Here is an 11691-nt window from a genome sequence, read left to right on the forward strand (position 1 = left end):
GAGACCTTGGGGATGCCCAACTCCAGCCAGGGGGTCCCAGGAGGTCATCATGCCTTGACCTGCCTAGGGATCTGGTCCTCAAAAGGTTGTCATGCCTCAACCTGCTCGGGGATCCGCTAGTCCCAGGGGTCCCAGGAGGTCGTCACGCCTCAACCTGCCCAGGGACCCAATTCTCGGGAGACTCTCACACCTCGACCTGCCCAAGGATTCGATCTCTAGGAGGCTGTCATGCCTCAGCTTGCCTGGAGATCTGTACCCTGACCCGGGGACGCCTGGCTTTCAGGTTTTAACAGTACTAGGTTAGATGAGCTTCAGTTCAGTTCAGTTCAGTTCAGTCGCTTAGTCATGTCCGACTCTTTGCAACCCCATGAATCGCAGCACGCCAGGCCTCCCTGTCCATCACCAACTCCCAGAGTTCACTCAGACTCACGTCCATCGAGTCAGTGATGCCATTCAGCCATCTCATCCTCTGTCGTCCCCTTCTTCTACCCCCAATATTCCCGTCCACGGTGGGCAAACTAGCAATGAGTTACAAACCCCTTAATTCTACCCAGCACTGGTCACACTGGAGACCTTGAGGACGCCCAAACTCCAGTCCAGGAGTCCAGGAGGTCATCACGCCTTGACCTGCCTAGGAATCTGGTCCTCGAAAGGTTGTCATGCCTCAACCTGCTCGGGGATCCACCAGCCCCAGGGGTCCCAGGAGGTCGTCATGCCTCGACCTGCCCGGGGATTCGATCTATAGGAGGCTGTCATGTCTCAGCCTGCCCGGGGATCTGCACCCTGACCCGGGGACACCTGGCTCAGGATGCAACAGTTCTGGGTAAGATAAGGTTCAGAAAGACTCACCCCTAAGGATGTCCACCTATAAAAACAAAAAAAGTCTATTATCTGTGAGACTGTGCCCAGTCTCAGCAATAACTCAGGAGCCCAGTAAGAACCCCATTGCCTTTCTGGAAAGGCTAAAAGAAGCACTCCAAAAGTTTACCAATCTGAACTTAGACTCTTACGAGAGACAGGTAATTTTAAAAGACAAATTCCTGTCCCAATGTGCATCAGATATTAGAATTAAGTTACAACAGCTACAACAACAGGACCCTGGTGCCTCTTTAGATGAGATGGTCCAGATAGCCACCAATACCTTTTATAACAGAGAACAGGAGAAGGAGGCCAAGGCCCAGGAGAGGGAGAGAAAGAGACAAGACATGCCCAGATACTGGCCGCCCTCCAAAAAAGCCCTATGGCAAACCCCGAGTCCTTGAAGTACAAGGCACGAGACAAATGCCTCATCTGTAGACAGGCAGGACATTGGGCCAAAGTGTGTCCAAACCGTGACAAGTCTCCTAGAATGGCTTGCCACAAATGCCATCAACTGGGACACTGGGCAGCACTCTGCCCTCGAGACCCAAGAGCCTCAAGGTCAAGCACCAAGCCTACCCTCACGATGGTTCAAGAGGACTGAAGCGGCCTGCTCCAGCCAGCCCACCTGTTGCAGATAACCATCATGGGGCTGGAGCCAAAGGTGCAACTGGATGTGGCAGGTAGGTCCGAGAATTTCTTGGTTGACACAGGGGCTACCTACTCTGTCTTGATCTCCTACTCTGGAGCCTTCTCTCAAACCTGTACCATTTTGGGCGCTACAGGAAAAGCCATGAAAGATAAAATATCCTTCAGAGTGTTAACTCAAAGGTTGGGATCTAAGCCCTAGCCTATAGCTTACTTATCCAAGAGGCTTGATCCAACTACCCGAGGTTGGCTCCCCTGCCTTAGAAATCTTGCAGCTATTGCAATCATGATAGAAGACGCTTTAAAACTCTCCTTTGGGGGCACACTATTTTTACCAGCCATCAAGTAAGATCAGATCAGTCGCTCAGTCGTGTCTGACTCTTTGCGACCCCATGAATCGCAGCACGTCAGGCCTCCCTGTCCATCACCAAATCCCGGAGTTCACTCAGACTCATGTCCATCGAGTCAGTGATGCCATCCAGCCATCTCATCCTCTGTCGTCCCCTTCCCCTCTTGCCCCCACTCCCTCCCAGCATCAGAGTCTTTTCCAATGAGTCAACTCTTCTCATGAGGTGGCCAAAGTACTGGAGTTTCAGCTTTAGCATTATTCCTTCCAAAGAAATCCAGGGCTGATCTCCTTCAGAATGGACTGGTTGGATCTCCTTGCAGTCCAAGGGACTCTCAAGATCTTCTCCAACACCACAGTTCAAAAGCACCAATTCTTCGGCCCTCAGCCTTCTTCACAGTACAACTCTCACATCCATACATGACCACAGGAAAAACCATAGCCTTGACTAGACGACCTTTGTTGGCAAAATAATGTCTCTGCTTTTGAATATGCTGTCTAGGTCGGTCATAACTTTCCTTCCAAGGAGTAAGTGTCTTTTAATTTCATGGCTGCAGTCACCATCTGCAGTGATTTTGGAGCCCAGAAAAATAAAGTCTGACACTGTTTCCACTGTTTCCCCATCTATTTCCCATGAAGTGATGGGACCGGATGCCATGATCTTCGTTTTGTGAATGTTGAACTTTAAGCCAACTTTTGCACTCTCCACTTTCACTTTCATCAAGAGGCGTTTGAGTTCCTCTTCACTTTCTGCCATAAGGGTGGTGTCATCTGCATATCTGAGGTTATTGATATTTCTCCCAGCAATCTTGATTCCAGCTTGTGTTTCTTCCAGTCCAGCGTTTCTCATGATGTACTCTGTATATAAGTTAAATAAGCAGGGTGACAATATACAGCCTTGACATACTCCTTTTCCTATTTGGAACCAGTCTGTTGTTCCATGTCCAGTTCTAACTGTTGCTTCCTGACCTGCATACAGATTTCTCAAGAGGCAGATCAGGTGGTCTGGTATTCCCATCTCTTTCAGAATTTTCCACAGTTTATTGTGATCCACACAGTCAAAGGCTTTGGTATAGTCAATAAAGCAGAAATAGTTGTTTTTCTGAAACTCTCTTGCTTTTTCTATGATCCAGCTGATGTTGGCAATTTGATCTCTGGTTCCTCTGCCTTTTCTAAAACCAGCTTGAACATCAGGAAGTTCACGGTTCACATATTGCTGAAGCCTGGCTTGGAGAATTTTGAGCATTACTTTACTAGCGTGTGAGATGAATGCAATTATGCAATAGTTTGAGCATTCTTTTGCATTGCCATTCTTTGGGATTGGAATGAAAACTGACCTTTCCCAGTCCTGTGGCCACTGCTGAGGTCTCCACATTTGCTGGCATATTGAGTGCAGCACTTTCTCAGCATTATCTTTCGGGATTTGGAATAGCTCAACTGGAATTCCATCACCTCCACTAGCTTTGTTCGTAGTGATGCTTTCTAAGGCCACTTGACTTCACATTCCAGGATGTCTGGCTCTAGGTCAGTGATCACACCATCACAACTCCTAAATGGGAGAGGACATTTATGGATGTCTTCAAAGAATCCTCAGATATCAAGTAATATCCAGGCCTCACTATATCCCCTTGTGAGGTTCTTAACCCAGCCACCCTCCTCCCTACCTCTGAGGGCTCTCTCCCCTTTCAGTCTTGTCTAGAAACCTTGGACAAAACCCCGAGAGGGATTGTCAGAAGATCCTCTGACCAATCCTGAGGAAATCTGGTATATTGATGAAGCAGCTTTGTCTTGGATGGAAAAAGAAGAGCCGGGTATGCAGTAGTCTCCAATTTTGAGACCATAGAGACTAAGCCTCTGCCACCAGGTACTTCAGCCCAATTAGCTGAGCTCATAGACCTGACTCGAGCTTTAGAGCTGGGAAAAGGAAAAAGAATAGCCATTTACACTGATTCCAAGTATGCCTTTCTGGTGCTATATACACATGCGGCTATTTGGAAAAAAAGGGGCCACTTGACCACCCGAGGGTCCCCAATCAAATATGGTGATCAGACTCTTTGACTCTTGGAGGCAGTCCATCTGCCCACTGAGGTTTCAGTCTTCCACTGTAAAAGACACCAAAAAGGGAACACGGAAGTGGCACGAGGGAACCAAGCAGCTGATCAGGCAGCTAGGAGAGCAGCATTATATAACCATGACCTAATAGGGATTGCCACCTTAGTTCCACAGACTAATTTGCCAGAAACTCTTTCATATACTGAAGGTGAGACTCTTAAAGCTAAGAGTGAGGGCTTTCAAGATCATATGGGGTGGTTCCAAAAGGAGGGACTCCTTTTTCTGCCTGGGAACCTCCAATGGAAGTTGGTTAACTCCTTATATGCCACTACTCATTTAGTAGAAAAGGTCCTCCAAAGATTACTAGAAAGGTCCTTCAGAGGAACAGGCTTCCAAACAACTATAAGACAGGTGGTCTCCTCTTGTCCCACTTGCCAATTAAACAACCCCCAAGGAGCTCGAAGACCCCAGCTGGCCCAGCCCGTCCAACAACGTGGGGCCTACCCAGGAGAGGACTGGCAGATGGACTTCACCCAGATGCCAGTTTCTCAAGGGTATAAATACCTATTAGTCATGATAGATACATTCACAGAATGGATTGAAGGCTTTCCCACCCGGACTGCGAAGGCTGAGGAGGTGGTAAAAAAAACTGCTCCATGAAATCATTCCAAGATTTGGTTTGCCCAGGTCATTACAAAGTGACAACAGGACATCATTTACTTCTAAGGTCACCCAAGGGGTCTCAAAAGCATCGGGCATTACTTATTATCTCCGTTGTTCCTGGAGGCCTCAATCTTCAGGAAAAGTAAAAAGAGCCAATCAATTCTTAAAATCAGCGATAAAAAAGATAACCCAGAAGACCTCCCTGGGATAGAAGGAGGCTTTACCAATAGCTCTCCTCTGCACCTGCATTGTCCCTAAGGAACAGGTTGGTCTTAGTGCTTATGAGATGCTATATGGGAGACCTTTTGTTTAAGTCAATGACCTCTTCCTAGATCCAGAGGTTCAGACCCTCCAGTCTTATACCATGGCCATTGGGCAATTCCAACAGGATATACGTTTGTGGGGTATGAACCAGGACCCAAAAGATTCTAAAAAGTCACCACTATATGCTCTAGGAACTCAAGTCCTAATTAAAGTCTGGAAAGATGGGTCCCCAAAGGCTCAACTCCAGCCCACATGGAAGGGCCCCTACCCTGTAATACTTTCCACCCCAACAGCAGTCAAGGTACAAAGACATGACTCCTGGATTCACTACTCATGAGTCAAGCTGTGGGAAAAAACAGAAGAGGACACTCAATATACCTGTGAGCCCCTGGGAGATCTCAGATACCTATTCAAGACTACAAATGAGTGCCATTCTAATGAACACCCCTAAAATCAGGTTTCTGGGGATAAAATTTCTCAGGATAACTCTAAAGAGCCAACACAGCTTGACAGAGACCATACTCCAAAACAGACAGGAGATAGATCTTCTTATTCCTGAACAAAGCGGGACTTGAGCCATCCTGGCCGTGTGAATTTAAAATTGACTAATGCCCCTATTAGTCCTTGTTATGCTATATTGATGATGCTTATGATTATTCCATATACTGTCAATTGTCTAACCTGTTTTGTCTCTGCCCAGGTCAACCAGCTACAACATGACGTGCCAGTTCAACAAAGATATAAAAATGTCACACACCCTTGGACACCGCTATAAGGACTCTGAGGCTTGAGACTAACAAGACGGGGAGGCTCAGTACCCCTCTCCGTCCCAGTTCAGCAGGAAGTAGCCAGAGAGACTTCGACGCCCCTATTTCCAAAGAACTGAGCCTCCCATCTCTTGAGGGGGGAATGTTAGGTAGGTAGAATAGGGAAAAGGAGTCCAAAATGGCGGTGGCTAAAAGACAAGGAAGGGAAAGCCCGCGAAAATAGAAGAAAAGGTCTGAGGACCAGAGTGAGGACCTCACGTAAAACAAACAACACTCCTGCCTGGCCCAATTTACATAGGACAGGCCCAGGGAGAGATAAACATATAGAGGAGCCAAAGCTAGCTCTCTCCCTCTCTCTCTCTCTCTCTCCCGCGCGCTGGGGCACTCTTCTCCTTGTGTCTTTGGATCGACGTGCCCTCACGCCTTGAAGATGGATTTTCCTGCTATCTTCTAAATAAAATACAGCTGTAACATTGAGCTGTAACACTGATTTGTCTAAGAGCTATAATATGGTCCATTCGAGACCTGAGAGCTATAACACGGTCTCTCCAAGACCTGAGAGCTGTGACACGCAGAGGGAGCTTTAATGTCCATCACTCCAAATCTTTGTTGTGAAGAGACAAAGAGCCGAAGAACATACACTCACGTGACAGTTCCTTGTAGGTGGCACTACTGCATACACGACTGCGCAACTTTCATTTTCTTCTGTAGGTAAAACTTTTTATTTTTTATTTGATTCTGTGGACTCAAAACTCAGATAGGAGGGGTCTTGTCTTTGGTTCCTAGTGGTAGCACTGCTGCATAAGTTTTTGGTTTCTCTTACCCGAGCTACCTCTGGTTACATTTGAGAATTGGCACTTTGCTCCCTGTAGTACCTCTGTCAAGGTGTCATCCAGTACTCCTGTTGTCACTGCTTGTGCCTCCGGGGTTGTTAGCGCCTTGCCCATCTGGTGTCACTGGCATTGCCACCTAGGGCACTGGAATGGCTGGCACATCCACTGCACCCAGGGCCTCCTGTGTTGCAGGCTCCAGCCACCACAGGAAAAGGGTGGAGGTGGCTGGAGATCCAGGGTTGGGAGGGTCCCCGTATTGCCGTATTGGGTTCATAGGCATTGCTGCTGTGGGTGGAAGCTGCCTGGAGTTGGAGTGTCTCCACAGCTAGCAGGATGGGGTCCCAGGTCTCACTGTCTCTGCCACTTGGTTGCCTGTGGCCATGGGGACTGCTGAGGCTCGGAGGCTGGAGTCATGTGCTGTCTCCCCTGAAGATACTCTGTTTTCTGGGACTGTAGGTTCAGCTGCTCTCCCTGCAGGCTGGGAATTATAATCCCCACCCCTCCTCTGCTTCTGGTTGTGCCTTTTCTATATGTTCTAGTCCAAACACTTATATGAACAGATACGTGGAATTCTCTGGCATCTTGGGGTGTTGGGCAGAGGCAACTTTGTTAAGTTATGGATGTTTTACTGGTTTTAGATGGAAGGGGAGCGGCAAAGGGAGCCATACAGCCATGATGCTGATGTCACCTTGAGCCCATATATCTTGCTGAGGAGACTACCAGGAAGAATTGTGAAAGTTCCAAACAATTTCTTTAGTGGACTATTATAAAATACATAAGGAATGAGATGAGCTAAAAACCAAACCATTCTGCTTTCAAGCAGAATTTAGAGGAAAACTAAAGAAGCCAGGACAGTTCAGACTCAAAAGTTTAACTATATGTAAGTCGTAGATACTCTACATGGTAGAAGGTTATCAAAGTAAAAATGATGTTGAGGCAAAGATCAAATTCTAAGGTGCTGGGAGTAAAATGTGGCCTTTGGTTAGAGATCTCAAGGATGTGGCTATAAGATCCTTTGTTGGGACCTCAGTAAAATAAAGAGGAAACCTAGATTAGATTCTAAAACACTTAAGGTCATGTCTCCTAGACGCTCTAAGCTAGAAAAGAAAATCTCTAAGAATCTTAAGGACATGACTTATAGACTCTTTCAACCAGACAAAAATGTTCCTAGAAATCTTAACAATATTGCTCCAAAGTACCCTGACCCTCAGCCCAACTCAGTGAAAAGCTTGTATCAATTTGTCTAATTGGGTATATCTTATTAATAATTGTAAGGCCCTAAATTATTTTTAAAAAGAATTTTATTGGCGTTATCATTTTCAATTTCATCATATTGGGCTTTAGGGGCAAATTTAGAAAAATGCCCCCTCTTGAAAGGTAGGATTTATTTCCTCTCTCTATGAAGAAATATGAGGTTGGTCTGTAACTTCTTAAACTAAGAGAATATCATAGAAATGATGTTAATTCTGGTTATGGGTTTTTTCTTTCAATGACTAACAGCTTTTGCGTTAGTCTGCTGGCCCTCCAAGTCCCTGCATTTTCCCTGCTGAGGAAGTACAGGGTAGTCACAAGGAGAAAGTGGAGGAGGAGAGAAAAAAAAGGGAAAGATTTTATCAGTTCCCAGCCATTCTATGTCCAACTTTTACAAAGAGAAACTGGAGAGAGAAAAACAGGGAAAAATTTTATCAGGTCCTAGTTATTCCATGAACAACTGTTCAAGTTAACTTAACCAAGAGGACCCAGACTTTCTTTAGCAGAGTCAACTCTTGCTGTTTTCTGGCCCATGGAATAATGCAATTTAATGAAAAAAGTGGTTTTAAATCAGTAAAATTTTAAGTACTATTGTGTTATCAGTCAGTTCAGTTGCTAGGTCATGTCTGAATCTTTGCTATCCCATGGACTGCAACATGCCAGGCTTCCCTGTCCATCACCAACTCCCAGAGCCTACTCAAACTCATATCCATCGAGTCAGTGATGCCATCCAACCATCTCATTCTCTGTCTCTTTCCCAGCATCAAAGTCTTTTCCAACAGTTCTTCGCATCAAGTGGCCAAAGTATTGGAGTTTCAGCTTCAGCATTGGTCCTTACAATAAATATTCAATGAATATTCCTTTAGGATTGACTAGCTTGATCTTGCAGTCCAAGGGGCCCTCAAGAGTCTTCTCCAACACCACAGTTCAAAAGCATCAATTCTTTAGTGCTCAGCTTTCTTTATGGTCAAACTCTCACATCCATTCATGACTATTGGAAAAACCATAGCTTTGACTAGACGGACCTTTGCTGGCAAAGTAATATATATGGCAAGCACTTTTGAGTAGCAGTATCATTTAACATCTCAACTGTCTCATTGCTTGTTTATTTATACCTCTAAGAGTTCTCTAGATTTCCTAAAGTCAGGGCCTCCTTCTGATCACCCTCTTCAAGGCAACCTTTACTTCCTTGTTCCTCAGAGTATAGATCAGTGGATTTAGTACAGGAGTGACCACACTGTACATAATGGCAACAGTCCGGTCCTGGTCCATGGAGATACCTGAGGCAGGACGAATGTAAATGAGAAAAACAGGACCAACATGAAGTGGGAGGCACAAGTAGACAGTGCTTTATGAAGCATTCTGCAAGAATGAGTCTTGAAGAAAAGATAAATAATAATGTAGTAATAGGAGAGAAGGGTTAGAAAGAATGAGCCCATGGCAATGGTCTCTGTGACAGTATGAAGTAGCCACTCATTGAGGTCAGTGTTCCCACAGGCCAACTCCAGCAATGGCTTAATATCACAGAAGAAGTGATGGATGTGGTTGGAACCACAGAAGTTTAAATGAGATGTCATTACTGAGTGTAGCAGGGCATGGAAAAACCCAAAGATCCAGACAGTGACAGCCATCTGGGTACAGACCTGATGACTCATGATAATAGTGTAACGAAGTGGTTTGCAGATAGCCACAAAGTGGTCAAAGGCCATCATGGCCAACAACATGACCTCTGTGCTGCCCAGCAAGTGGAAGAAATGAAGTTGGCTTATGCATCCTAAGAAAGAAATTGTTTTGTGTGTAGAGAGGAAGTTCTCCAGCATCTTTGGCAGAGTCACCGTGGAGTAGCAGATATCTAGACATGACAGGTTTCCCAGGAAAAAATACATAGGGGAATGGAGTCTTGGATCAGAGATGACAACCATCAGGATGGCTGCATTCCCAGCCACATTGACAATGTAAGTTGCAAGGAAAATCACGAAGAGAACAGGCTGCAGTACTTGGATGTCTGTCACTCCCAGGAGGAGAAATTCAGTGACTGAGGTTTGATTCAGCATCACTTGAAAGAAAAGACAAAATAACATATGGAATGCGATCTCTGATGGAAACAGAGTCCCACAGCTGAGGATTTTCCCATCTAGACAATAATATTTTGAGGAATTGCTATTTAAATAAGGTCACGTGTTGGTTATGGACTGTTACTCAAACCTTTTAAGAATTAGATTTATCCTTAATATTTTTCTTTCTTCCAGGAAAGAAAAATGCCAGACTTTCTTTAGCCAGACTATCATCTTCTCTGATACAACTTGCCTTTTATCATCCTAAATCAACTCCAAAAGCAGGTAAATTTTTAAGCACTCCACCACAGTGCTATCTCTTGACCTGGGAAGAAACCATCTGAAGTTTTTACTTAAGAAAAATAGACAATGAGAGAATAATAAGAGCTATAAGGAAATCTGAATCGAGATGCAGACATTGGAACACTTCGTATAAAAAGGAATCATTCAAAGTTTGGGAAATCTATGAAAGGAGAAAGATTTGATTTGACTAGAATAAAAAAGTGAATCAACTAGGGAACATTTCCAGAGATCCCCTGGGATTATTACTTTTGTAGCTAGAGAAAATTTTGAGAAATTATCTAACCTTTATTACATCTTTGTTGCAGCCTGGCAGGGCAGAGATCAGAACCTGCCCCATGACAGGAGGGTGCGGCAAACCGCGCCCCCGAGATTGTCCTAGGAAGCATGCCCGATGGACATATGTGGAGCTGGCCGTGCTCTCTGCTCGGCTTCACTGGCTGCCCCTGTGTCCGTCCTCATGGAAACCAAGCAAGATGTTCCTGATTAACAGCAGAGCCTTAATTTTACTCCCTCTTGATGGTGTGCTGATCAAACTCCCCAGTGTAGCTATTTCCTAATGATCTCATGTGACTTGTGCCAATAAAAGTGAGGGCTGAAAGGAGCCATCTTGTCTTCCTGCCATGGAGAGCAGGAGGGCCCCCTGACTCCCCGCTTGCCAAATATATGCATCTGTTTTTTCATTATGTGCCCCCCCACCCCCGGGTTTCAGGTCTTCCTCACCTGCTATGCTGGACGCTGCACATCTTTTTTGTAAAGATGGCTTCAGGAATTCAGAGTAGCCTTCCTTGATAGCCATGTATATTTTGTATACTGTTAAACTTTATCACTCCTGATCAAGATACACATATGTCAAACATCGTTTTTGATTCTCTGCTTGCAAAAGAAAATTACATAAAAAAAATTCCCTTGGGGGAAAAATCTTTTCCTAACATTTAAAGAAAATAACAATGAGATTTTCTGTACCAAATATTTATTTCACTGCATCTTGAATATTTATCAATTACATATTTACTTTGGAGACTATCTAGAGATATGGCAATAAAATGTAGGCAACAAAGAGTCTTCATAATCCACAAAGACAAGGTTCATGGTAAGATAGGAAACAGGTCTAAACAAGAAGACAGAGGATATGGGCAACTCCCCAGCCTGTCTCCTGGTTCATTCTCCTACCTGATTGCGTGTTCAAATTCATAGCTAAGAAGGCTTATCAGATTGACACTTCTGAAAAGTAAATAGTAGAAAAATTTTTGAAAAATAAAGAGTAGAAAAATATTTGATGTGATAGTTTATACTGGAATTACAGCATAAACTCTTCATCTTCTGAAATCTCTTCTTTCTGAAGTTCTGCCTGTCTTTTATGATCCACAGATCTTGAGATATTCAAAGCCTGAGAGAGAGTGTCCCTGGGGTTTGGGAGGATTATTGAAAGAATAAACAAGTTACCTTTCTATACCTGCAATATAAGAGAATTCTCCTTGGGGAATTTCGATCTTGAGTTCCATTTTTTTCCTTATTTTCCTTCCTTACTCTCTTTCTTTCTTAGTTTCATAACCACAGACAGTACAGTTCTCAAGGGCCTCAGGATTTCTTTAATTACCTTTCATTTCCTGGGACAGAGATTTGGATACACTTTCTCATGTTGAGGACTTCCA

General features: G+C 44.6%; 1 pseudogene; it reads right to left on the reverse strand.

Moving 5' to 3' along the window:
* Positions 1-8825: 8825 nt before the first annotated feature.
* LOC139178838 (olfactory receptor 12D1-like) lies at positions 8826-9736 on the reverse strand (annotated as a pseudogene).
* Positions 9737-11691: the final 1955 nt, after the last annotated feature.

This window comes from Bos indicus, chromosome 23, assembly GCF_029378745.1.
Source record: "Bos indicus isolate NIAB-ARS_2022 breed Sahiwal x Tharparkar chromosome 23, NIAB-ARS_B.indTharparkar_mat_pri_1.0, whole genome shotgun sequence".
Taxonomy (NCBI): domain Eukaryota; kingdom Metazoa; phylum Chordata; class Mammalia; order Artiodactyla; family Bovidae; genus Bos; species Bos indicus.